Source organism: Pseudorca crassidens, chromosome 17 (genome assembly GCF_039906515.1).
Source record: "Pseudorca crassidens isolate mPseCra1 chromosome 17, mPseCra1.hap1, whole genome shotgun sequence".
NCBI classification, from domain to species: Eukaryota; Metazoa; Chordata; class Mammalia; order Artiodactyla; family Delphinidae; genus Pseudorca; species Pseudorca crassidens.
Window position 1 is genome coordinate 77,810,312 of NC_090312.1, and position 27,734 is coordinate 77,838,045.

The 27,734-nt window shown below is 48.0% G+C and overlaps 1 protein-coding gene, 1 long non-coding RNA gene and 1 other non-coding gene across 3 annotated transcripts in view; 2 read left to right on the plus strand and 1 right to left on the minus strand.

The window, feature by feature from the left end:
* Nucleotides 1–17,135, minus strand: part of CHD7 (chromodomain helicase DNA binding protein 7) — a 444,235-nt gene extending 427,100 nt beyond the window's left edge. The window contains exon 1 of the mRNA XM_067712237.1: nucleotides 16,828–17,135. The gene's annotated coding sequence lies outside the window, so the exon portion shown is untranslated. The remainder of the gene's footprint in view (nucleotides 1–16,827) is intronic.
* On the plus strand, nucleotides 9,493–9,579 carry LOC137210807 (small nucleolar RNA SNORD35). Its single transcript, XR_010936736.1, has one exon. It is a non-coding gene; the product is annotated as a small nucleolar RNA SNORD35 (small nucleolar RNA).
* A 2,413-nt stretch (nucleotides 17,136–19,548) lies between the features above and the next one.
* LOC137210405 (uncharacterized) lies at nucleotides 19,549–27,221 on the plus strand. The gene is made up of 3 exons (XR_010936504.1): nucleotides 19,549–23,716; nucleotides 24,429–24,743; nucleotides 25,362–27,221. It is a non-coding gene; the product is annotated as an uncharacterized lncRNA (long non-coding RNA).
* Nucleotides 27,222–27,734: the final 513 nt, after the last annotated feature.

Sequence of the window (27,734 nt, forward strand, 5' to 3'; positions counted from 1 at the left end):
CTGAACCTTAGTCTGAACCTCAGACGGCAGTGATCGTGCAAGTCTCACCATATTCCGTCAGTATCAAAACTGTTTTTTAAATCTTTGCTAATGTGATTAGGAGGAAAAGTATCTCGTTTTAATTTGCATTTTGTTATTACTCCATAATTTGGAAATTTTCATGTTTTTGGCAATTAAATTTTCTTCCTATGCATGACCTGCTTATATCCTCTACTGCTTTTCTACTGGGCTGCAGCTGTTTCTCTACTGTATTTGTTGATGTGTCTTTTTAATAGATCCACACGCACACGTTAGAGCAGGTGAAGCATAAAAGGCGAGACGGTTCGTCCTAACGTCAGAACACACGCTCAGAAGGAAGCTCAACTATGGTGAACGGAATAACTTCCGTGTGTAATAACTGTGTAGCCTCTTAACAAACTCCCCAGCTACCATCGTGCTGTTTTGATTCTGAAAGAGCAACAGGAACAATCCCGCAGAATTCGTTCGTGTTATTCTATGCCCACGTTGTAAGGACATTTAAAAAAATAAAGTCAGACTACATGTGAAAACAGTTCCAAAATCATTTTTATAAGACACTGACTTTACTTAAAAAAAAAATTTACTATTTCGCTATTTTTTGGCTCGCAGGTTGCACAGCTTCGTGAGTGATGTAGCTTTATTCTGGAAGCTTTCTAAAGTGACCTTTTATCTTTTCACACATCTCACCCTCCTCAAACGTTTCCTATTTGGGGATCTAATCTAAGTTCAAATCATCAAACCTTGGCTCTCCTGAAAAGAGGCTGCGAAGCCATTCTCAGCTCCGAGCCGGCCCCTGGAAGGAACGGGACTCACCCCGCTCCCCGTCCCCCCCCCGGATCTCCCCCTCTTCCCAGGTCTCCCCCGCTCCTCAACTCCCCTGGCCCTGGTGCAGCCCCACGGCGGCTGCCTACGCTATTTCAACAGCCTCTGACTTTTTGCCTCTAGTCCCTCTTCAAGCGCAATCCCCCACGCGTCGCCAGACTAACCTTTCAACTCCATTTCCAACACTTAACGCAAGTCAGGATCTCACCGGGTCTGAACTTCCAACTTCGCCACGGCCTATCCCCAACCCCGTCTGTCCAGCCCCTGCCCTTCTGCTCCCAGCCACCTCTGACCCTCCTGGGCCCAGGAACGGGGCTCCCTGCAGTCCCAGGAGGCCGGGAGGAGGGCAGGTGTATGGCAGGGCGCCCCTCTCCCTGGGGCCACGGGCCCCGCCCCTGCGGCTTGGTCTGGGCACCCTGGCCTCACAGTATCTCTGTGTTTTCTGTTCATGTCATTTCTCAGTCCCTCCAACCTATCAAAGGGCACAGGTCACACCTGCTGATTCCCTCCTCCACTACCAAGTCCCTGCCCGCAGCGCCACCCCTTTTCGGCACCTGACTACATGCCGCGCTGTCCGGTTCCACCTCGTCACAGGTGTGCTACCCTGCAGTTCCCGGCCACGGTGAGCATGTTTAGTATCTCCCACAGAACTCAAGCACCCCTTCACAGACGTTAAAGTCACAAGAATATTCTTAAGATCTGCACACTCCTAATTCTTATCTATCTCCTCAAAGAGTCCATACGAGAACAGCTTTCACCAGACACATCCACGTTTCCAAAACCCAAAAAGACTTCACGATAAACCTCACCCAGAAATCACCATTTACCCTTTAGAGGTGGAAATCTGAAAACACTGTTGAATTTTCCCTGCTCCTTACTAGCCACGCCTTTGCACTCATGAAGTCCTTCCTACAGCCGACTTGGGTGCGGCCCTTATGTAAGAGCTCACTCCGCCGTGACCTTGGAGGCCCGTTTCTGAGGCCCCCGCCTGAGCAGCCACCGCGGAAGGCAGCCGTCTGCCCTGATGCCACTGCCACCACATGGTTCCCTGGTGCGAAGGGCACCTGCTCCGGCACAGTCCCTCAGGCCACGCTCGCCGCAGCAAGCGACTTCCCCCAAGAGGACTTCAGCTGCTAGTTGAACAGCTTTCCCTCCGACACCAGATTATCACACGGACATTACTGTGCTAACCTGCATACCCCTGGACCGACGACCCACAGGGCATCTTAAGCACCTAATCAGGACACCTCGACCAGGAATAAAGAAAGGCCTTCCGACCGGACGCCGGGGACACGACACGGGCTGAGGCCTGAGGAGGGACTCTCACCTCCTCTCCCCACACACATTCTGAACCAGCTGGGGGACAGCCAGGCAGGGCTGGAGCCTGTCACTGGGGAGGCCAGGGAGGGGCCAGGCCGCAGGCACAGGGCAACCCCGCCCCGCCTGAGACAGAGCCTCGCTTTAAACCTGTCAGCCCGTCTACACCCGGAGGCGTGGAGCAGGATGCCTCTGCGGGAGCCTGGGTGCTTCCAGACCCGCAGTCGGGGCGGCAGGGCGCCCAAGGAGGACGCCGGGAGCGGCGAGGGAGGGCGGGGGTCTCCTCCAACCAGCGCAGGCAGGCGACGGTGATGACAGCCAGGGCTCAGCAGGCCGGGGACTATGTTCTAACGGGCGGGCGGGGGTCTCAAGGGTGCAGCGCAGTGGAAGGTGCCCCCCTGAACTCAGAGGAGCCTGCAGTGGGCCAGCAAAGGCCAGGACGCGGGGCGGCACGGAGCACGCCGTTCGGACTCAGATGCTCAGATGCGGGGCTGGGCTTTAGGCAGGAAAAGGGGGGCCGGGGGTGTTGAAAAGACTTCCGTTTCAGACAGGTGGGGAACATTAAGAACAGACGTCTGGGGGCGATACTGGAAATAAAAATACAGTCTTAGGAGTTAACCACCTGGAAACAGGAGCTGGAGCTGTGAGTCTGAACTGGGCCCTAGAGAAGCCGAGACGGGCACTCTGGGTGCAGGACGCAGGCTGTAATTCAGGGGGCAGCAGAGGAATGAGGACCCCGGGGAGCAGGCCCAGGACGCGGACGGCACCTCCCAGCCACGGTCCAGGCCGGGGAGACGACAGGGCAAGAGGCCGGCACAGCCAGTGAGGAACGAATCGGAAAGGAAGGGAGACGGAGACCTGAGGACAGAGCCCGGATGCCGCTTCCCATCACCTTCCGCAGAACACCCAGCTCTCACGGAGAAGGACGCCGCCGAGTCCACCCACCAAACTCCCTGCCACTCTCGCTTTACTTGTCTGACCTGCCCTTGGAGACAACACCGCTTGGAACGGGTGCCCCTAACAGTTACTGCTGCCTATTAAATCCACTAACACTTCTTTTTTATTATTATTTTTTTTTAATTTAAATTTTTTTTGGCCGCATCATGCAGCATCCGGGAGTCTTAGTTCCCCGGCCAGGAATCGAACCCGCATGCCCTGCACTGGAAGCCTGGAGTCTTAACCACAGGATCGCCAGGGAAGTCCCCTAAATCCACTCACTTTTCATACCACATAGACTAGAACCGCACATAAGACAAGTTTTTCATTATTCTGTGGCAGAAATGAAAATAAAATTTAACAAATACAACCCATGCTGCTCTCTGACCTGTTTACCGCCACCTTTGAAGTGGACTATACTTCCAAGCTCAACCATGTGTCCATCTTTACCTTTTATATAACTGGTATCTCAAACAGCAACTACATTTCATTCATTTACGTGTAAGAGAATAACATTACTTGCGAAATTCCAAAATATATTGTAAAAATATATGTTACCATTTTTCTGAACTGTTTTGTATTTCCATGGTACGTTCACTGTATAAATAACATACTGGTCTAAACGTGTGGCCTTTTAGAATGTATCAGAAGCACCTAGATAAAAATTCAGACCCTAGATGGTCCACAGAGATTTTTTTCTTTTGAATTTTATTCTATTTATTTTTTTATACAGCAGGTTCTTATCACAGAGATTTTAATTCAGGAAAAAAACTGGCGTAGGGAATCTGCATTTGTTTGTTTGGCCGCGCTGCGAGGCTTGTGGGATCTCGGTTCCCCGACCGGGGATTGAAGCTGTGGCCTTGGCAGTGAGAGCACCAAGTTCTAATCACTGGACCCCCAGGGAAATCCCAGAATATGCATTTTTAACAAGCACCTCAGGTGACTGTGTTCATTCTAAGGCCCCAATAAATATCTATTTTATTAGTTATTCTAATTTTACCAGATGGACTTTTTAAATAATTATATAAGATCCTCAAAGTCACGTAAACAGACCCGTTTTACAGGTCCCTTGGAGAAAACAGATGAAAAAGCTACATCATCCAGCTCACCATTCTACTCTTCCTTAAAGACCAATCGATGCATTATTTCTGCGAAACCACCTTGTACCTCTGAATCCTGGATGGGTGGAAGGGCGGGGAGCGGAGACAATTGCTGAAAAGCTACAGGACAGAGGCAGAGGCCAGGCTCGCAGCAGCTGCTCCCTCTTCCCCCAGAAACCACTACATACTGTTAGCTTTTCTGCCCAGGAATGAAGGACCAGCATTTTCTATGCAACTATCTCAAAACAGTGCGAAAAGGGAAAGCTGGGGTTCCTTTCACAAAATAGAATATTGGAAGAGACAAACACAAGAAAATTTAATAAGGATATAAATTAATGCTGTAATGCTTTGAATAAAAAGACCCGTTTTCTTACCTCTAGCCTGGAGCTGGCAGGCAAAGCAAATCAGATCACTTACTAAATTCAACAGCTGGCTCAAGCAGTCTGTTTTAGAAGAGGTGCAGGTAATCAAGTCGTTTTCAGGTTTGCCAAGTGAGGATATTACTATTCTGAATGTTGTTATTATGGTGGTGGTGATCCATAAAGGATAATGCTGACGATGTGGGCATTTCTTTTTCTTTAAAATTTATTTATTTATTTATGGCTGCATTGGGTCTTCGTTGCTGTGTGCGGGCTTTCTCTAGTTGCGGCAAGCAGGGGCTACTATTCTTTGCGATGCACAGGCTTCTCATTGCGGTGGCTTCTCTTGTTGCAGAGCACAGCTCTAGGCACGTGGGCTTCAGTAGTTGTGGCACATGGGCTCAGTAGTTGTGGCTCACGGGCTCTAGAGCGCAGACTCAGTAGTTGTAGTGCACAGGCTTAGTTGCTCCACGGCATGTGGGATCTTCCAGGACCAGGGCTCGAACCTGTGTCCCCTGCACTGACAGGTGGATTCTTAACCACTGCGCCACCAGGGAAGTCCCTATGTGGGCATTTCTTCAAGTTCTGAAGAGCCTGAGCTACAACAAGCGACTGACAGTCGGTCCCCTATGTCACCAATCCACCAGCAAAGCTGGGCTTTCATGCAGATCCTCGGGCAGTACATCACCTTTCGTTCACACCAAGACAAACACCACGTTTCCCAGGTACTCCACGGTGACACTGCCTGCCTGCCCGCAATTCAGGTACAGCCGTGTCACCACCCATGGGCTGAACCATGTGGGAAATTACCTGATTGCGTCATTTTATTGCATCCCTACTAAGTATGTGACAGCACATGAGACAGGGTTCTCTTTATCTTGCTTGACCCCAGCAGCTAAACGAAACGGCTCTCAACAGCCCACAGCAGCCACGAAGTTCCCTATAAACTTGAACTTTGCTTCAAACACCAGCCTAGATTTTTATTTTTTGTTTTTTAATGAGAGGGGAAAATGGAAAACTTAAAATGCCAATTCTGGTGATAAACCTAGCTCTCTGAAACTTAACACAATCAGAAAAAAGTTAAAATTTCAAGTGCACCAGAAATAGCAAAACTTCAAGTTTTAACAAGAGATTTACTGTACTTAAGCTGGACAACTATCCGTTCAGTTGTGAAGGAATAAAACCCATAAACATATACAGAATCTAGGTATGTCACCATAGAATAGTTCTAAGACGCAAAGGAGTATTAGGATTTGGGATACTATCGTTTTTTTGTTTTTTTGTTTTTAAATCCCCTGAAAAAGGAACACACATCCACCCCATAACATATGAGCCTACCTACTGCTTTATACATCTGAATCTGAGACCTACTGACACCAGGCAGCGTGCAGCTGCAGGGGACGGCCCGTCGTCCTGCATGTGAGCAGAAGCGGTGTGCAAGTACTTCCTTGAGTCTGGCTGTTGACTAGGTTAAGTATTTACCAAGAGCGAGTGCTACGGCTGGGAGCTTAGGGAACATCCTGTCTTCTTTCCTGAGCAACTCAAGTCCTCTGCAGTGAGACAAAGGTGCTCCATGAACTAATACACCTTGGATAAACCCCGGGAAGAAACTCTGAGGACAGCCAATTCTGTAGCAAGTGGAATACTCTGATGTTGGCCACGTCTTGGACTGATAAAAACAGGGTAGAACACTAGTAAGTCTTACAATAAGTGAGTGTCTTTTCGGTAGAAAGTGTTTGCAATCGATAAGGTATGACTTGTGAGGAAAAGAAGCCTCCCTGACGCTAATGCGTTCACGGGCAGCTCTGGGCCGTTCAACGTCACTCCCAGAGGTGGGCCTTGAAAGCACAGGTGTGTAAGCCTTGAGACAGATGCTTCTAAGGCCAAGGTCATTCTGATGGGAGCCTCCAAGGCAACTTCTGCAGAGAGGTTAATGCTACATGGTCTTAAATAAGCTTGTCCTGATTTGAGTCCCAACTCCACCATTAATAGCCGTATTCTTGGGCAACTTTATTAAACAATCTCTAAAACTCCATTTCCTCACCTACATAATGGCAATTGTTGCTCCTACCTCAGCGATTTGATTAATCCTACTTTGGTAGTCAGTGACCAACAGTCCACGTAAGTAAACAGGTTAGCAAAATGCAAACTCAAATAAAGCCTACGCTCCGCACGTGGTAGCTACTGAGATCAAGCCCTTAGAGTCACTGTTATTCAAGAAATGGGTTCGAGGGCTTCCCTGGCGGCGCAGTGGTTGAGAGTCCGCCTGCCGATGCAGGGGACGCGGGTTCGTGCCCCGGTCTGGGAAGATCCCACATGCCACTGAGCGGCTGGGCCCGTGAGCCGTGGCCACTGAGTCTGCGCGTCTGGAGCCTGTGCTCCGCAATGGGAGAGGCCACAACAGTGAGAGGTCCGCATACCGCAGAAAAAAAAAAAAAGAAATGGGTTCGAGCCCTGTTCCGGGAAGATCCCACATGCCGCGGACCCGCAAGCCACAACTACTGAGCCCGCGTGCTACGACTACTGAAGCCCGCGCACCACAATAACGAGTATCCCCCGCTCGCTGCAACTAGAGAAAGCCCGTGCAGCAACGAAGACCCAACGCAGCCAAAAGTAAAATTAAATAAATAAATTATTTAAAAAATTTAAAAAAAAAAAGGCAGCAGCAGCTTCTCCAATTTTTCAACCTTGCAGTAAGGACGGAAGAATACGGGGAACTTCCACAGGCTCATGTCTGTCAACTGTTTCTACTCTGTCCCATTTCATTTTCCCTTTAGAGTCTCTTTTCAGTGAAAATAAAATAGGATAAAACAAAACAAAAGCTGTCTTCGTTCCATCTCTCCCACTGTCATGCCAATCTGGAGAGCAGCGGGATTCCAAGGAAGCTGCCCCACAGCCTCACCTTTGCAGAGGCAGGGAACCTTTTCGCTTTCTCCTTGCTACTCCTATCCCAGATCCCACCCCAAATCTACCCATTTTAGATAGCTTCTTGTCCGTTCCTTAAGCAAGGCACAGAATTTGGGGGAAAAGGACCGGCCCCGACGTTCAGAGACTTGAGGACCTAGAGTTACAGATTTTGAGAACACCGTGTACCTCTCCAGTCTATATTGGAAGGTTCTAACGCTCCAGAACGGATGGAAGATGCCCACCACTGTTTACCCAGGCTAACATCTCCCACCGACTACGGAGAACTGCAGGTTTGGGGAAAACAGGACTGACGGGTTCCCTGGTAAGACAGCCACAGCTCAGCCAGCAGACGGGTAGCTCTGTAGCCAGAAAGCAACTGCTCCTTCAGATGTGCCATTTCTAGTGTCTGGAGTATCCGAGCCGCCTCTGCGTAGTCAATGAGAGGACTAGGTGAATAACATCCAGTTCTGTGCCTGGATACAGGCACACACCCATGTTAATTCTGATGTCGACTTCTGAGGAAAGGTGAAAACCGTGCAGCCAGGATCCACTGCAGGCCTCTCATGCTTGGCCAGTCATGATTTAGGATCCGGGGACTTTTTAAATTAAAACCAAGACACATGGTTTGATAAGTTCAATGACTACCAGTTAGCTAGTAACTACTCAATAAATATGCCTTACGCTATACCAAGTGCTTTAGGTGGGATACCTCATGCAATCTTCTGCCGTTAGTAACCCCGGCTGGTTGAGAGTATTATTGTTCCTATTTTTCTGATTCACTAGCTGATCCTTCTGACGCCACAACTCTCGGCCACCACGGAATAAAACCTCCACAAGAAAAACTGCTCTCCTCATCTCCGTGGGAGAGGAAGGGCATTAGGGTGAAAGGCATGGAACCCAATTGTCCTAGGGGTCAAGATATACCAAGATGTATGCGCCCCATGAGTACAGTAGGCACAAAAAGAGAAAGTGTGGACAGAAGAGCCCAGCTTTCCTACTATGTCACCACATGGGAACATTACTACCCTTAAATTTTAGACGTATCCAAATAATCCCTCAAAACCACTAGAAGTGAGAGTAAACCTTTCAGATGTAGCATGCCCCCACAGCTAACATAAGCGCCTGAAAAATCTGCAAAGCCACACAATCGTGCCCACCCTGAGGAAGTCAGGGAGGGCCCTGGTGGACTCGATCAAGTCACAAGGACACCAAAAAGGCCTATGAGGACCAATGTCAAACAGAGCACCTTTGAAATAGAGCCCCAACCAAAGACAGAGAGCCCCAGGAAGGTTCTCCCTGCACACGAAGATCAATGTCTGACCTATAACAAAAATAAACGGGTAGGGCTTCCCTGGTGGCGCAGTGATTAAGAATCTGCCTGCCAATGCAGGGGACATGGGTTCGAGCCCTGGTCCGGGAAGATCCCACAGGCTGTGGAGCAACTAAGTCCACGCGCCACAACGACTGAGCCCGTGCTCTAGAGCCCCCGAGCCACAACTACTGAGCCCGCGAACCACAATTACTGAAGCCCGCGCGCCTAGAGCCCGTGCTCCGCAACAAGAGAAGCCACCGCAACGAGAAGCCCGCACACCGCAACGAAGAGTAGCCCCCACTCGCCGCAGCTAGAGAAAGCCTGCACATAGCAATGAAGACCCAACGCAGCCAAAAATAAATAAACTTTTTTTAAAAATTTAAAAATAAGGGCTTCCCTGGTGGCAAAGTGGTTGGGAGTCCGCCTGCCAATGCCTGCCAATGCAGGGGACGCAGGTTCGTGCCGCGGTCCGGGAAGATCCCACATATCGCAGAGCGGGTGGGCCCGTGAGCCATGGCCGCTGAGCCTGTGCGTCCGGAGCCTGTGCTCTGCAACGGGAGAGGCCACAACAGTGAGAGGCCCGCGTACCGCAAAAAACAAACAAACAAAAAAAAATTTAAAAATAAATAAATGGATAACATCGTTACTATACAAACTGGCAGAAACAAAGATACAAAAAACAAAATAAACAAACAAAAAAACTGTTTCAAGATAAATGTTCAGCAGATGATGGCTTTTTCTCACGATGGTCTGCGGATGCCACTGTGGGCAGTGCCGATAAAGCCAATGGCTCAGCTGATGCCAGGAGGAGCAGAGAGCCCTGCCAGGGGTGGCTGTGTCTCTTGAGCGCAGGCTTGCTGAAAAGTTGTATGGCTGGACTGGGATCCTCTAGGACGGGATGTCAATGCCCCTCCCCTAGTCACCCTGGCCTCGTTTTCTTACAGCTTCGTTTCTCCCTCTACCCCACCCCCAGTTTGCCTACGTAGGGCGCCTGGCTCATGAGGTTAGCGGAAGTACCAGGCAGTAACGGCTACACTGGAGGAGAAGAGAAAGGAGAAGGCCAAGATCCACTACCCGAAAAAGCAGCAGCTCATGAGGCTACGGAAGCAGGCCGAAAAGAACATAGACAAGAAAACTGACAAATTCACAGAGGTCCTCAAGACCCATGGATTCTTAGTCTGAGCCCAATAAAATTGACCATTTATTCTTAAAAAAACAAAAAAACAAAAGATAAATGTTCAGGGTTTTCATACTTTTTCTCATATAATATTAAAGTCAGCAACTTGGAAGCTTTTCTGGATTTATCAATTAGCATCTCTCACTTGCGACCAATCGCGCTCTATCATCCACTTTTTATAATAATTGAACAAAGTGACTGTTAAGATATATTAAGGTAGTTTATACATAGTTCCTCCCCCAGAACAGGTAAGTGTTCTGACCGAGGACAGTATTTCCCTCCACAATTACCTAAGTAATGTATTCATTTCTACCACACCCATGTTTGGCCACAACCGGCTCCTAAAATGCGACCAGTTTCCTCCATGGGGAGCACCAGCTATCTTCCGGGAGTCCAAGGACCTCGTCCCAATACATAACTAGCAACAGAAAGCGGCACCAGGAAGACAACCATGACAAGGACAAAATGTGGCAAAGTCTGCTCACCGGAGGGTCCTCTTCCTTGTATGAGCAAGCAAACTCCTATTAAGCAAGTAAGAAAGTACCATATATCAAGGTAGATAACAAAGTTTCCCTCTTCTCTCCCCTTCCACTGACACCACCAGCAATCCTTGGTGGGCTCGCCATACACCGACATCTTTGGGGGGAAGCTGGCAGACTATTCTGGGAAGTTTTAGAATGCCGCTAGCAATGGAAAGAAGGCTGAAGCAACAGTTTCACGGTCCGCTATCAGCCACCTCAGTCACATGCTTCAAGAGCTCGTGAACTTCCTCCTCAGACCAGGTCCTGATCAGGTGCTCCCTACCTCGGAGAGCAGCAACCCCAGCCAGCCGGCCATGCAGCGAATACACTAGAAACCTACGCTCCCCGACACCTTCCTCTCCCTGAGAACAAATCTGTCTTCAAATACAAGTCATTGGGCCTCCTAAATATCTCTCCAACCTGTCCACTTCTCCATCTCCACGACCACCAGTCTAGCCCAAACCACTGGTCCTTCCCACCCCGTGGACCACAGCAATAGCGGGCAGGACGAGGTTCCCAGCCTATTCTCTCTCCTCTGCCCCACCCACCAATTCAGTCTTCAAAACACAAGCCTGCTCATGTCAAGCCCGGCTTAACACTCACCAGTGGCTCTGCTGCTTTTTTTTTAAATCCCAAATTCCATATCCTGTTAGCCCCGCCCAAGCTGGCCTGTGCCCGCCTCTTGCGTGTCATCTAGCTGCTCTCCGTGGGCCTCAGACACGCTGCCTCCCTCCAGGTGGGCTAGCACTGCCCCTTTCTCCTTACCATCGCTTGGACGGCAGCGCTGAAGCCGCTCCTAACAGGTGACTGTCCTTCCTCCCAGTCCGCCGCCCAGCACCTATGACGTTGCGGTGGCTCTATTTTTCGCGTGGGTCTTTTATGTCTTCTCCTGGCACCACTGTATTCCTAACTCAGGCATAGCGCGGCGCCTTTGAGGTAGCAGGTACCCAATAGACACTTGAGCCGATGAACAAGAAAACAGGTGAAACAGGAAAACTGATCACAGCCCAGTCACTAGCCACTAGAGCCAAGCCTGGCACCTACAGCAGTGGTGTAAGGTCAAAAGGACCACTGAAGAAAGTGTCTTTGATGCCACATGGCCACAAACAAACAAGCTCAGGGACCAATCGGCCTCTTACTGCCAAGTAATGCTTCTTCATTACTATTCTACCTTATTTTTATTTTTAAAAAGATAGTTTTTACTTTTCAAAATAAAAACAAAACAAAAACCTCCAAAAATATTTCCCTGAGAAAACAATTATGTTTGCAGTCACCTAACATTAGTTAAAGGTACTGGAACCTAGTTACGGTAATGAATACGTGCTTCTATAATGAAAACAATAATCAAGTCTCAGAATAATTTTCTCTGCATTTCTCTAGATGGATAATCATACCTCCCCGCTCCCCGCCTCCCCAAAAAAACCTCCAAACCACCACACAGAGGCAAATACAATGCCGTTGGCTTAAGAACACCCTTAAGAGCTATGTGAGCATAGGCTATAGGATGCTTAAGCCAAAAGGTGCTTTTGAGTCAGAACATACGAGGAAGAGCTAGTCTCTTCCCGAAGCAGCTCAGTCATCCAACAAAGACCAACCCGGCACTCCCCTGCATGAGCACCCAGCTAGGCACCAGGAAGACAACCATGACCAAGGCAGCTCTGCCGGCAGTAACTGGGTGGCCAGCCAGAGACGGCTCCTTTAATTAATCCTCTGGGCTTTAGTTCCTCAATCTGTAAAATGAGAAAGTTCAACTAGCTCTCCAAGGTCCTCATGCTCTAAATATCCAAAGATTTACTAATGACTGTAAGATGAATTTCTACTTGACAATATCATTATGATTTCCTGTTTCTATTTATTATTTTTATCACACAGGTGTGGTTTCATTTAAGAATTTTAATATATTGATAAAAGTAAAATATAAAAGAACGGTACTAATGTTTTTAATTACCATCCCAGCTCTTAACTACCACCATAATCAGCTATGGGCTTTTGCCATAAGTGCAACTGAGTAATACCCAAATTAAAATAAATCATTACATCTTCATATTTTTTGTAGAAAAACAGAAAAGTGATAGAAATAGAAAAGTGATCATTTACTCCCAATTTCTTTCATATTTTTACATCATCCATCATCTTTGAATGTCAAAGTTTTCTTTAAAAAAAAAAAAAAAAACTAGGACAGAATAATAAAGATCTCCAGAGAAAAAGGAAAATTTTATCTCCCAAACTGATAAAGCTATAATGGCTTTAGAAACCTGATAAGATATAACAATACAAAATTCTGAATTTCTAAAAGGGCATAAAAAGAATACTCTTTTAAAGATATACAAAAGTGTCCGAGTGAATGAACAAGACAATTAAAGAGTCACACAGCGCCATCATGTTCCCGACATCATCTCACCATCATCACCCCAGATGCTCCTTCCCCATCTACCTTAGTGAATTTAGCTCTGTGACCTGCATCTATCTAAGTGCTGGTTTGTTTACATCTAGAAAGCATCTGAATACTGGAAGCAAATCACTTGATTACAAAGCTGAAATTTTAAGGGTCATTTTTTTGCAGCCACACATTTTGCTCAGCCCTGACTAAGCATTTTTATTCTTGCAATGCCTTATTTATAGTAGATGTCTATAAGACGGCCATGGCGACTACTATCAAACCTGAAAGGCCATGTACGGATAATAAAAGATGGACAATAACAACACATCCAAAGCTGATCTTAAAAGTTAAAATCTGAGTACTTGGTTACCTATAGAACGCGCTCTCCTAGTAGATGGTAAACTCTGTGAGGGAAAGCACCGCCTCTTATTTGTCGTTTTACACACCGAAAGCTTGCCAGTGACTGCTGAATCAAAAGTAACCAAATGGATGGTGACACTTTCTCAAGCACAGGGAATAAAATGCTCTTCGGCTAGGTTTGAAATAACTACTCTAAACTCGGCACTGAGATTGCTCTTACGGGTTACACGGCATGTACGTAGAAGCACTCCGACTGTATTTTCTCATAGACGAAAATATTCTTTTACTTTTGACCTTTCTGCCTAAAAACTATACAATAGGTAATACATTACTGACTGCATCTGTATGAAGAAAAAATTGTCACATTTCTTTGATACAGTTTTATAAAGGTACTCCCCATGGTATTCATTTTAACTCAATAAAAGTAAGACGCTCATGAAAAAAGTTTTGGAAATAGTCCTATAAGTCGAACTGATTAACAACTAAACCAAGTACAGGAGAATCTATGAAAGTACTGCTTCAAAATTAAGTTACTAGACCTGCTATTTTAAACTCAACTTAGGTATTCTCAACTTGGGGAAAAAAAACAAAAGTGCTATTTTTTTTCCTCAAAAGAGGAAAATAATGTTTGAGTTTTTAACCATCACCGTCACCTATAAATGACCTACATTTCTCTATCCTGACTTTCAAAATTAAGACAAAGAAAAGGAAGCAATTTTTTTAATTGACGTAAAAATAATTTCATTGATTAAACCAATATAATTAGAGTTTGGAATTCACATACCAGTCCCTTTATTATAATTATTCATTTCTTATCAAGAAACTCATTTGAATCCTGAAAAACCTAGAACAGAATTCGTCAAGCTTCAATTTACTGGCTTGCACAGAGGGAGGAAAAAAAATAGAAAATATCAACAGACTATAAACAATAAAATCCATAGTGCTAGAAAACAATTCTTGAGTGTTATGGTGATGAAATTCACCTGTTACAAGCCTCACAAAAATCCATCATGTCCCTTTAGCTGGTTACCAAAAGGGCGGGGGGGGGGGGGATGTCATAATTTCACTATTTGGCAAAACAAGAAAACTTAGTTTCTAAAATTTGCTGCAAGTCAGCTTTCCACTTCCAAATTCTGTTTACCTTGTAACTTTTTTCCACAGAACAGATTTTTCAGGGAAAACAAACTTTCTGTGAACAAATCTGGAAGACATAAAATGTCTCCCACTTACTATCACCTAGAAAGGCAAACCCAGTCCTGCTCCGTGCCCCAAGCATCTAGCTTTCAGCCTCTTTATTATCATTGTCAATGAATGGGCCCCAGTCAAATGAAAGCTGCCATTTTAGGGTAAAGACTGGAGGGCTTCTGTTGTGCAACAGCAAGACAAAAACACTCCGCGACAGATGTACTCTGGGGGCTGGGAGGCGGATTCAACTTCGCAGAATCACTGCTCAAGTTATTTCTGAAATAAGAAATTACCTACTACTTACACATTGCTACAATCTAAACGGAATTATAACTGGGATAAATCAGGTTCCCATGCTGCTAAGATCACAGTCACTACGATTTTTTTTTTTTTTTTTTTTTTTTTGGCCATCGTTAGACTAGATCTGTGAGGAAATAAGGATAAGTTTTGTGTGGTTTGTTGTTGTTGTTTTCTATTTGATTATTACCTTTAGTGAGTATTCCCACCTCCCCTTATCGGGAGACAAATGGGGGGAAAACACACTCAACCTCTTTGAAAGGTACTGCCCACTGCAAAGACGGCTTTAATGAGAATTTTCAGAAAATAAAAATCAGGGCCTTCACATAATCCTTTAGAAATAAGTTAAAATATTTAATGCAGCCCAAAAATCAAGCCCAGAGAATGGACATATTTCAAGATAAGTTCTTTAAATCGATGGCTAGATAATATACAATGGGAAACTAAAAAGTATACTTAGCAAGTGGAGAGATGGATAGTGTATCTAATTCTAGCAATTCAAAAGGAAACTCTCCATGTGGGTTGCTACTTTTCTTTTGTCCATTGTCTGTTTGGAAGAGGAGGAAAAAAACTAGTTTAAAAACGAGGCGTGAACAGTCCCTAAAAGTGACCTCCAGGAAAACCGGCCGCCGGGTAGCAGAAGCACTCCCCGCGCGTCCGCTCGACGGGGGCGCTCACAAAGCCGGCGGGCGGGCGGGCGGCCGCGAGTTCGGGGTGCGCTCCCACGGCGCGGGGCTCCTCGAGGCACAGCCATCCGGAGAAAGGCGGCTCGGTAATGATGGCTGCTCGGGGCCGGCGGCTCCTTCCCCGGAGCCTCCCGACCCCCCGCCCCCCCGCGCCCGGGATCCGCCGCCCTCCCCCGCCCCCCGGCCGCGTTCGCCCCGCGCCGACGCGACCGCCCCGCACCGCAGCCCTCCGGGTGCCCGCGCCCCCGCACCCCCGGTGCCAACCAAACAAACAACGCGTCCCCCACCGCCCTCCTTCCTCTGCCCGCTGACCGCCTGGCCTCCAGCCACCTCGGCCGTTCACGCCCCGAACGGCGGATCTCGGCGGGGGCAGAGCGCACCCGGGCCACCCCGGGGGCCACCTGGTGACACCCCCCCTCGGCGTTGACCCCCGGAGGACTCGGGGATGGGGGAGCTGAGCTGCCTCCGGGGGCTTAAAGTCGCTATTATGCAGCCGCCGCCGCCGTTGGCCCGGCCAGCTCGGCAAGGTGGGGTTCCCTCCGCGCCGCGCCTCCCCGCGCTCGCCCCGACCCTGCTCCCTTTCTTCTCCTCCTCGCGCACTTGGGAGCCGCCGGGGAGCCCCGGGAGCCCCCGGCTCCGGGCTCGCAACTCCGCGCCCGCGGCCGGCACGGGCCGGGCTCGGGACGCCCCCCGCGCCGCGTGTTCGCGCCGCCCCCGCCCCACGCGGCGCCCCGCGCACTTTCCTCGCCGCCGACCCACCTCGCCCGGTGGCCGTCCCCGCGCGGGCCGGCGCCGCCGCGCCAGGAGGGACGCACTTTGTTCGCGCCGGTGCGGCCGCCGCTCCCGGCGAGCGCGGCGTGGTCGGTCCGGGGCGGGGGGCGGGGGCTGGAGGCGGGGGTCGCCGCCGTCCCCGAGCCGCCGCCTCCGCTGCTCAGCCGCCCCGCGCCCGCGCGCCCATCGCCCACTCGCACTGGAGTTGCAGCCCAACTTTTCCTCCTTCCTTTTTCTTTCGAATGGAGCCGGCAACTCGTGCTCGGCGCCGGCGGGAGGAAACGCGCTCGCGCTCCGCCGCGCGCAGACACGCTCCCTCCTGTCCCCCGTCCCCCCCCCACGCCGGCAGCACAACAAAAAGCCATTTACATGCGAGGAAGTGACCCTCGGCCGGACCGCGCGCCGCCGCCGCCGCCGGCCCAGCGGACGCAGGCAAAAGTTGGGTCGCCGGGCGGCGCTCCGGCCGCGGGTTCGGGCCCCGCGGGCGGCGACGCCGGCGACACGGCCCGGGCGGCGCTGCGCTCCAGCGCCGGCCCCGGCCCCCGCCCGCTCTAGCCCCTCGCCCCGCACACGCCCAACTCCTCGCTCCCAACTCCTCGCGCGGCCCCGGCCCCGGCCCGGAGCGATTTCCTGCCGCCGCCGCCCCTCCTGGGGGCGCCCGGCGAACTCTCGCGCTTACCGGGTCGGGCGGGCGGGAGGGCTTCTCCGCTGCCCTGTGCCGAGGGGGAAACAAAACGCAGAGCGGGCTCCGGAGTTGGCTCGGCGGCCGCGGCCAGGGGGTTGAGTCCTCGGGCGCGGAGTTGGCCGGGGGCGAACGCGGCTCTGGCGAGTTTCAGGGTCTCCGGGTCCCCGGGTCGCCTCCTCAGCGGCGCTCCTTTGTGTAATTGCACTCGATTCAAGTTTAATCCGATAGTTCCCGAGCACGAGCGCGTCCGCACTACCACGGCTCAACCCCCGCGCCGCCGCCGCCGCCGCCGCCGTCGCCGCCGCCGCCGCCGCCGTCGCCGCCGCCGCCGCCGCCGCCGCCGCCGCCGCGGCCCCAGCACGCCAGCGCCTGCGCGCGCCCGACACGCCTGCGCGCGCCCGAGGCCGCGGGGCCGCGCGCGCCCGCCGCCGGCTCCCTCCTCGCCGCGCCCGCGCCCGCGCGCCGCCACCTGACGTCAGGCGCGCCTGGCATAATTTATGCAAGAATTCGGCCCGGGTGTGGAGGCCGAGGGAGAGGCCGAGAGAAAGGGGGCGGCGCGGGGCTGCGGGGCCGCGGGCCGCGAGGGCGGGCGGGGCGCCACTTCCCGTCCCCGGGCGGGCGCCGGCGGTGCGGGCGGCTCTCCCCGCGGGCCGGTGCGCGGCCGCCGCGCCGCCTTCCCGACCCGCCTCGCTGGAGCGCTCGGCCGCCGCGCGGCAGCGCCCGGGACGCGGGCTGGAGACGGTGCCACGTTTCCCCAAGCGGCACCTTCCCGGGGTCCGGGTGCGCCGCCCGCGGGCAGGAAGCGGCGGCCCGGCCGGCGGCGGTCCTCCCGGCCGCGGCGAGGGGCTTCCGAGGCTGCGCGGACGGACGGCCCCGGCTCGAGGGGTTGGGACGTCCTTTCTGCAATTATCCGTCAACTTGGAACGATTTTCCCACCTGAAATTATTTAGAATGGGCACGTTCCATTTCAGATAGATTTCTCCTGCCTCTCCACGTTGCTTGTGTTAACCTCCTCGTTGACAGGACCGCCGGACCCACCACTAAATCAAAAAGTTTAACTAGATGGCGTTGATTTTGTTGAATTTGTTGCCATGCCAAAAAAGGGAGAGGGAGCGCGATGGTTATGAAACAAAGAAATAGGTTGTGTGACCATTTTTAAACATGTCAGGACTAGAGTGTTTTAATCATTCTTTGGCCAAAATGGCACTTTTGTATGATCTCCTAGCCTCAATTACCCAAGCCTCTTATTCTATTTCCCTTCTCGGTACAAAATTAATATGAAACCTGGAGAAATTTCTCTTTTACCAATTTTCCTTTTAGGAACTGGATCTAACAAACATTTATCAAGCACCTTTTATGTGTAGATACCAAGCAGTTATAATTCTTTTAAACCGTCAACTGTTGTACACTTTAAGGTGATTTTATTAGGTAAAAGATTACGTTTATTTTTAAATCAAGGAAGGAACGTAGATCAACCAAACATAGACCTATAATAGATACAGAGGAAAGCGAATTGCTCTTATTGGACTCCAAAATAAACTCAGAAAATTGCAAAACTATGCAAAATATAATTTCTCCTCATTCAGCGCCTGTAGTGCTAAGACTATCACGATACTTCTAGTTGAACCAAAGATTAATCAAAACTATTTTGTTATATTACTACTACAACTCTTCAATACCTAAGTTTGATTATCCTCGACTTAATCACTAAAACATTTATTTCCTAACATGAGCAATGATTTTCTAAATATTTGTTACATTTTACTGTCATTGATTGAAATGCCGTGGTTTGGGCTTTCTTTCATCATATATTTGAATGGTCTTTTGAAAGACGTAAATGTTTCATTCAAGGGATTTACAAATAAACAGCAGAAAGAAGGTTGACACTACAGAAAATTCTGACGTTAAGAAAACAGGAAACACTAAAATCAACTTCTACCTTTTTTATAGTCCATTTCATAAACCAAGAATCAGAATTCCGAGGTTAGGTTTACATTTCCATTAAGTTTATGTGTCTCTTGAAAGCACGTTGGGGATGCTTTGGGGTGTGCTGGGTGCATAGGGGTTAAAGACAGGACACATGTCTGCAAAGAAATCACTAGCAACAGATCATATTAGAGCCCATAAAAGTGGCATAAAAGGGATTATCTCTATCCTTTACAATATACCCCGCTCATTGTCAGATGTGCATATATTTCAAGTCAATTTACGAGCTTAAAAAAAAACAATGACATCTACATAAAGTGAAAATATATTAGTTAACCTTTAATTAACAAATAGTATTGAGTCTGAGGAGGTCCCCCTGTGCCCTTGTCTGTTTAACTAGAAAGTGAGGACACCTCCCTTTGAAACATATGAAAAATGGTAAAATAGTACAGCCAAAGCTCAAGGTGGAAACCAACAGCCCTGCAGCCCCTCCCTGGTTTAATCTCCCTCCTCGTCCCATCACGGGTCCGACAGGATGGAGGAGTCTCTAAGCTTTCAAAAGTGGTAACGGTGCAGAGCTAGAGGGGCCTTGGAAAGCGGAAGGCCTCAGGGGCAAACTCCTAGGCGGCTCTGGCCTGCTGGAGTCATAACTCCCCTCCCCCTGCCCCTCCCCCCTCCCTACCCTTTAGCCTCCAATGTTTTCTCTCCATTTGCTTCACTATTGAAGTTTTCCCATTGAGAATAATTTGAATTCACAAGCTTTCCCTTTGAGTATGCAAATTCCTTAGGGAGAGATAAGGGACTCCTGGTCATTCACAGATGAGTGTAAATTAGTTCAATGGGTTGTTTTTCTCCCAACACGTAGCTGGGACTAACAAATTTAGAGATTTATTCATTCATTCAACATTGAGTGTCTAAGAAGTTCCAGGCCTTGTTCTAGGTGCTGGAGATACAGTAATGAACAAAACAGAACAATGTTTCTGCCCTCTTGGAGTGTACAGCCTAATCAGTTGGTAGTTTTGATTTAGTGCTGAGAGAAAATGGTAACTTTGGAGTCTGAGCCCTTGGGGAATAGGACAGGCTTGAGTTCATTGTAGCCAGAGGGCAGTGGAAACGTACAAGGGGCCTGGAGGTGGGCCTAGAAGTGGGTGCCCCCAGAAAGCTGTTGAGAAAAATTCCAGAGACAACTTGGCCTGTTACAAAAAAGGTTTTCTAGGCCCCATGAAATGAATGAAAACAGTTTCCTCTAAGAACTCAGACTAATGCTAACTGACCTGTAATTTGGCTGCATTACTGCTTAGACAAATAAATATTTGTCTCTGTTTGGAAACATAGTCATAATGTATCAACCTCTAATACCCAAACTTCAGAACACCCTCAGTTTAAAACTATCTGCTTTTCCCTATCTGCTCTTCCAAATCATTAAAATCAGCTTACACAAATCAATTACACTAATTCCAGTGTTGAGGACTTACTTGATGCATTTTTGGAACTCATCTTTTGAAACTGTGTTCAGAACCAATTTGCAAGTCATAGAAAATAACTCTCTTTAGTGCCCAATTTCTTTTTTTCCACTAAAAACTATATTATTCTACTTTATCGTTTACCAAATTTGTGTCCAAATGATTTTGGCAAGCTCCAGACAGTATATTTTGCCTTTAAATGATGAAGATGGACTGTCATTGAAAATATATAGAATTTAAATAGTATACATGATAGCTATTCACAAAGTTTTAAAAATTTGACTTGTAATAAATTCTGAGTAAAGTATTTTTAATCCATAAAATTAAGAAAAAGAAAGAAAAGATAGAGAAAAATAAAACTATAGTTATTCAAAGGGCTATAAATGCTGAAGAAAGCACCAAAAAGAGAAATCTGAAAAGCATTTCCTGCATCACTGGAAGGACAGCATAACCTTCCTGGGTGATGTTTTCATGGGGGAAAGAATCTGGCTGGATATGGAAGTTCAGCCTCCATATTCCACTGGTAATGGACCCGGTTGCTACTGCCTTTGCAGGCAACTGTCCAGACTGGAAAGGTGAAGATATCAGGTGAAAAGAAAGTCACTAGGGCTACGATCAGGCCACTGCTGGCTCCCAAAGACAGCATGGTTAGCTAAGTTTTAGCAAACATTGATTGAATGCCTACTATATGGCTAACTCTCTCTTAGCCTCGGAGGACACAGTTAGCTCCCTGTTCACACGGAGCTCGTGCTTGGTGGCAGCATAAAGAAGGGAGTGATTCTTGCTGCCGGGACAGCAGAGCAGCCTTCCTAGAAGAAGGGAGGCTTGAGGATTTCCTCAGAACGAAGAGAGCAGGACAGATGACCATGAGGTCCAGTTGTTTCAAAGCCTAGTGAGCACGGGTCATTGCAAGTGGTTCCATACTGAGTGGAACACGGAGGGCGGTTCCTGCTCAGTCTTCTCTGACTGACCCCCCAGGGTGGGTTGGCTGTCCTCTCGTTCACCCATCTCCATCAATACTGGTTTACATTAAATTATAATTCATTCCTGGGACTTCCCTGCCAGTAATTAAGACTCCGTGCTTCAAATGCAGGGGGCGTGGGTTTGATCCCTGGTCGGGGAACTATGATCCCACATGCTGCGCAGCACGGCCTAAATAAATAAATCATTCATTCATTCATTCTTGTCTTGTCTTCTCACTGGGTTGTGAGCTACTTGGGGGCAATGGCTATACCTTGTCCTTTGGCATCCCCAGGTGGCCCAGAGCCCTCGCACAAGTGGCAGGGTGGGGAGGTAGTAGATGAGACTGGAGAAGTAGACAGGGCCAAGGAGACGTCTTGACTGCGCCCCAAAGGTGCTGGGGGCTCATTGAAGAGTTCAGCAAGAGAGTCACACATCAGATCCTTACTTTGAAAGATCTCTGTGATGGGGCAGACTGTGGGAAACGAGAAGCAGGGAGAGAAGAGAGGAGACACTCATGAGGCAAGAGAAGGGGAGAAATAAAAGAAATTACCCACATCTTGTATTCTTATTATTTTTCAGACTCAAGACATTCAGGCAAAGCAGCGCTGCACGACCACTTCGCCCTGTGGTGGAGGAAGGGGCGCTCTGTCTGGAAGGAGCACTGTTGGGGGCCATGGGGGCAGTGGTTCCAACATGACCCTGCCGCCCACCTGGAACGAAGCATTTGCTTCTTCTCCCCTCAGTTACTGGCTCCAACTTCCGTGACTTACCACCAGACTCATCCTAAGTCATGTCGAGCAACACCTAAACTCTCTCATCTCTATTTCTAGACTGACAAATGGAATTCATGGTGCTAACTTAGACAATTATAAGATATTTTTACAAAACATTAAAAGTGGGGAAATACAGTGTTTTATTCATTCAATAGTTATTGAGCACTTGCTGTGCATCACACACTGTGCTGGGTGCTATGAAAATAAAAATAAAGCCACCCCTGCCCTGGAGGAGCTCTCTGAATCTATTAGGGGTGACAGACATTTAAGCCTGTCAGTACAATTAAAATGTGTACAATCGTGGTACTATTGGGTACCTGGTTGCTCAGAAGAAGAGGCGCCTCATTTTGCTTCTGCCCAGAGAGGCAGGGGAGGCTTCACAGAGGATATGACATTTAATCTGAGTCTTCAAGGACTCTGCAGATGGCAGGGGTGGGGAGGTACACCAGGCAGGAAAACTGTCTGAGACATCCATGGGGCAGATGGCTAGTGTCGGCGCTGCAAGTAATTTGGCTCGGAGCACAGCGTACACAGGGAAAGGGCGGAAAATGAGAATGGAAATAAAAGTAGGGCCAGGTCAGAAAGGGTTTAGTAGCATATTAAGAAATCTTTCCCTTATTCCGTAGGTGATTGTCAGCAGGAAAATGATCAGGACAAATATGGATGTCCTGGCCAAATCTCAGAGCAGGGAGGCAATGAGTAGACGTTGGTGATAGTCAAAGTATAACGTGATGAGGCCCTTGACCAGGGCAGCATTCAAGGTGATGGAGATAAAGCAATAAATGTGAGAGACATTTAGGTGACATACTTGATAAGATTTGGTGAATGACTGATTGTCGATGAGTGGATGAAAGGGAGGAGATGAAGATTCACTTCTAAGTTCCCTCCTTGAGTGACTGGTAAGTACATGCATCATTATCCAAGGTAAGGAATAAGCGGAACGTAGTTTGTGGAAGAACGACACAGTGCTTTGGTGTGTGAATTAGAGGTGCTCTGTGGAATATTTAAACGGGGATGTCCATTAAGTAAGAGATGGGAACTTAGAAGACTGATCTGGTTTAGAAATGTAGGTGTAAGAATTACGAGGTATGAATGGTACTTAAATCCATTGGAATGGATGTTTGGGAAAATATGCAACATTGGAGGAAAGCAGGATGACAACAGGAATCTTTAAAATACCAGGTTTTCTCGGTTGTTTATCATTGTATATCAAACCACCCCAGACCTTAGTGGCTTAAAACAAAAAGGTATTATTTATGTGATGGGTTATCTGGAGTTGGGCTCAGCTGGAAAAACCTGGGGTAGTTGACATTCTCTCTCTCTCTCTCTCTCTCTATCTCTCTCTCCCTCTCTTCACTTGGTCTTTCATCTTTTTTCTTTTTTTTCTTTCATCTTAGTCATCCAGAAAACAAGGAAGTTCCTGAGGAGTGTTCCAAGAAGGCAAATCCCACTACACAAGCCTTATCGAGCCTCTGCTGACTTCATGTTTGCTGACGTTCCACTGGCCGAAGCGAGTCACATGGTGCAGCCCAGGCTCAACGCCAAGGGAGCCCAGTGGAGTGATTCACTGGGACCATTACTTATCCATGTAAAACACATGTTACAAGATGGGCAGAAAAAATATTTAAGGGGGACATCAAAAGAGAAGCCATTGGAGAAAACGTATGAAGATTTGTCTGAAAGAAAGAGTAAGACATCAAGGAAGCAGAGTTTCTAGAAGGGAAGGGGCAATAGTGCCAATTGTCACAGAGAGAACAGGTAGGGAAGGAATAAAAAGTGTTCATGGGGCTTGGTCTTTGTTAACCTTTCCAGTTTCAAGCGTTGAGGGTAAAAGCTGAATCGCAGAGGGAAGAGAAAGTGAATGGGCGTTGAGGAAGTGAAGGCAGAAGATGTGGATTCCAGACTCTTTTCTCAGAAGGTTGGTTATGAAATGAAGAAAAGATGGGGTAGGGCTTCCCTGGTGGCGCAGTGGTTGAGAGTCCGCCTGCCGATGCAGGGGACACGGGTTCGTGCCCCGGTCTGGGAAGATCCCACATGCCGCGGAGCGGCTGGGCCCGTGAGCCATGGCCGCTGAGCCTGCACATCCGGAGACTGTGTTCCACAGCGGGAGAGGCCACAACAGTGAGGGGCCTGTGTACCGCAAAAAAAAAAAAAAAAAGATGGGATAGTATCTAGAGGAGAACTCACATTAAAGAGAGAGTAATAGTTTTTTTGTTTGTTTGTTTTCTTTAAAGATCAGGGTGATACGCATTACTTTAGAGTAAGAGACAGGAGCTGGGATAGGACAGTAAGGGCTACGGGGAGGAACAAGCGTCCAGCTGACGGTTGATGGGAAGAGCAACACCTGTTTTTTTTAAATCAAAGAAAGGCTGGTGAAAATGGCAATAAGTTTGTAGGTTGGGGTAGAGAGAGATGACAGAAAGTTAAGCAAATGCATTTATAATAGCTTCTGTTTTTCTTCTTAATTCAGTGGTTAATCATCTACTGAAATTGAAATGCTCATGAATGGCCAAGAGATCTGAGGCAAGGGTTTAACTTTTGGAACAGTCTCCACGGGGAAGAAAGAAGCTGTGAAAAGAAAGTAAAAGAACCCTCCCTGAGTCCTGAGAGTCCTTGAGTCCTGAGCTGAGACTGCAGAGGCACCAACTTGTTACACAACTTTCTTACGTGATGTTCCACCCTGGGGAAAAGGAGTATGAATGGAGAATTTCGAGGTTCACTAGTCGTTGTTGTCTGTGGAGACACAGACCCAGGCCACATAACGAGCAGGGTTCCCAGGGACCAGGTAAGATCAGCTTGCATTATTCCCTGGAGTCATGAAGTAGCCACAGTCACAGGTCCTTTGTTTAAATATGGGACATGAGCTGTATATGATTATATTATAATATGATATGCAGAGATTTCTGGCCATCTCAAATCCTCTTTGGGGAAATAAATATGTTAACAAAAACAAAGAAATAACTAAGTATGTCTCTTCTTCCCTTTATTCCCTTAAGTCCCTGGGTGGCTGGTTGGCTCATGTGGTTGGATTCCAGTGTTAACCAGGCCAAGGCCTTGGGTTCTGTTTCTGTTATGGTGATTTCAGCAGTGTCAGTGTCATACAGGGGGACATAATATTATCATTGCAAGTTCTTGGACAATTCTAGGCTGAACTATGTCAAACTCAGAGTTGTGCTTTGATATGTAAAATGAGAACAGGTCATAATTTAAGGTTACCTAATTCCATAACCCATGTGTCAGACCTCATGATACTCCCACATTTAACTCTGGTTTAGGTATTTGCCAAAAACTATTGCTAGCATGTGGTACTCCAGCCCTTTTCCTCCTTGGTCAGAATATTCACAGTAGAAAAAATATTAGATTTGGGTTTTGCAGATCATGCACATATAACCCTCTTTTACAGATGAGGAATCTGAGGCTTGAGAGGTTGCCCTGCTGTGAATGACAAAGGTGGGATCCAAACCCAGGTCTTCTCAACCCCAAAGAGAAATCCAACAACTGCGAAAAGATGCCTTGCCTTTGTCATGATCTGCTGCGAACTGAACTCCTTTACATCCAATTGTGTACACTCTCCTCTGCTCTAAAGGGAGAAAAGTCACATTTGACAGACAAGTCTGCACCCTGATTTTTACAAGATCTTCTTTAGGCTGCAGCTCTGGATAAGACGGACTTGAGAATGATGCAACCAATTATGACGAATGCCTTCTCCTGGGTGGAAACACAAGCTACTCTCTGCTCACTGCTCCACAGAGAAATACGGTAGTCATGTGAACCCGCCCATCCAGTACAGCCCTCAGATTCGTGAGAGGTTGGTTCAGGACCAGCACCTAGTACAGTGCCTGACACAGAGGAGGCACGTGACAACTGTTTACGGAATGAGTGTTGCATTTAAGGTACTAGGATGGCCGGATACAGAAAGGCAGGAATCATTAAAAAAAAAAAAAATTCTGTGTACTTGAATCTGAAAGGAGAAACATTCTTAATTTTATCTTAATTTGTAATTTAACAGAGTTAACTTCCTCCAAAGTAATTACTTGTTAATATGTTTCTAATGTGTTTCTAATGTGACGGAGTTGCTGTACTGGGGCTTTTCATTTAGAAAGCTAGCAAGACTCTATGTTAACCGTCTCCTAAGTGCCCCTCTCAGCAGTTTCTCTGGATGTCATTCCACATACTGACTTCAGTTCCCAGGCAGAGCTTCCTGGGATCGAAATGGCAGGAGCTGAGTGGACCCAAGGCTGCACACCACCCACCGGGTCCCTGTCCTCCCAGGGCTGTTGTAGGGCCCTCACAAGCCACTGCCCTTGAGTCACTCCTGAGTCACCTGGGTTGAAAGTCACAGAAGTATGGCTACATGTGTTTCACCAACAGTCTACTTCTTTTTTTTTTTTTTTTTTTTGCAGTACGCGGGCCTCTCACTGTTGTGGCCTCTTCTGTTGCGGAGCACAGGCTCCGGACGCGCAGGCTCAGCGGCCGTGGCTCACGGGCCCAGCCGCTCCGCGGCATGTGGGATCTTCCCAGACCGGGGCACGAACCCGTGTCCCCTGCAACGGCAGGCGGACTCTCAACCACTACGCCACCAGGGAAGCCCCAGCCTACTTCTTTATTGCCTCTCTCAGGAAAAGAAAATGTAATATTAGCAGACCTCTCTCACCAAGGGTCAGATAGTCCACGTGAGCTCAGAGCGGGTACAGATCAAGGCAGCGGAACAAAAATGACTACGTTGGGGAAGCAATACCACATTCTACAATAATATACATTTCCCTTGCCTCATATCTTTTATAAATAGTGGTAAAATATATATCATATCATTTGAACCAGTTTTAAGTGTGCAAGCCAGGGGCATTAAGTACATTCACAATGTTATGCAGCTATCAGCTCCATCCATCTCTAGAACCTTTTCATCACCCCAAACAGAAACTCTGTCCCCACTAAACATTAACTCCCCATTCTCCCCTTCCTGGTAACTTCCATTCCACCCTCTGTCCCCATCAACTGGCCAAGTCCAGGTGCCTCATGTAAGTGGACTTCTATCTGTCCTTTTGTGTCTGGCTTACTTCACTTAGCACAATGTTTGCAAAGTTCATCCATGTTGTAGCTTGTGTTAGAATTTCCTTGCTTTTTAAGACTGAATAACATTGCATTGTATATATAGACACACTTTTTTAAATTTTTATTTTATTTTTTTATACAGCAGGTTCTTATTAGTTGTCTATTTTATACATATTAGTGTATACATGTCAATCCCAATCTCCCAATTCATCCCACCACTGCCGCCCCCGCCCTGCCATTCCCCCCTTGGTGTCCATACGTTTGTTCTCTACATCTGTGTCTCTATTTCTGCCCTGCAAACCGGTTCATCTGTACCATCTTTCTAGGTTCCATATATATGCGTTAATATACGATATTTGTTTTTCTCTTTCTGACTTGCTTCACTCTGCATGACAGTCTCTAGATTCATCCACGTCTCTACAAATGACCCAACTGCGTTCCTTTTTATGGCTGAGTAATATTCCATTGTATATATGTGCCACATCTTCTTTATCCATTCACCTGTCAATGGGCATCTAGGTTGCTTCCATGACCTGGCTATTGTAAACAGTGCTGCAGTGAACATTGGGGTGCATGTTAGACACACTTTCTTTATCCATTCCTCTGTCGACGGAAACTTGGACTGTTTCCACCTTGTAGCTGTTATGCATAACGCATCTACGAAGATGGGCGTAGCCTCATCTTTTTTTAAGACAAAGACCCCTCCAGCGGAGGTCCTGGCACT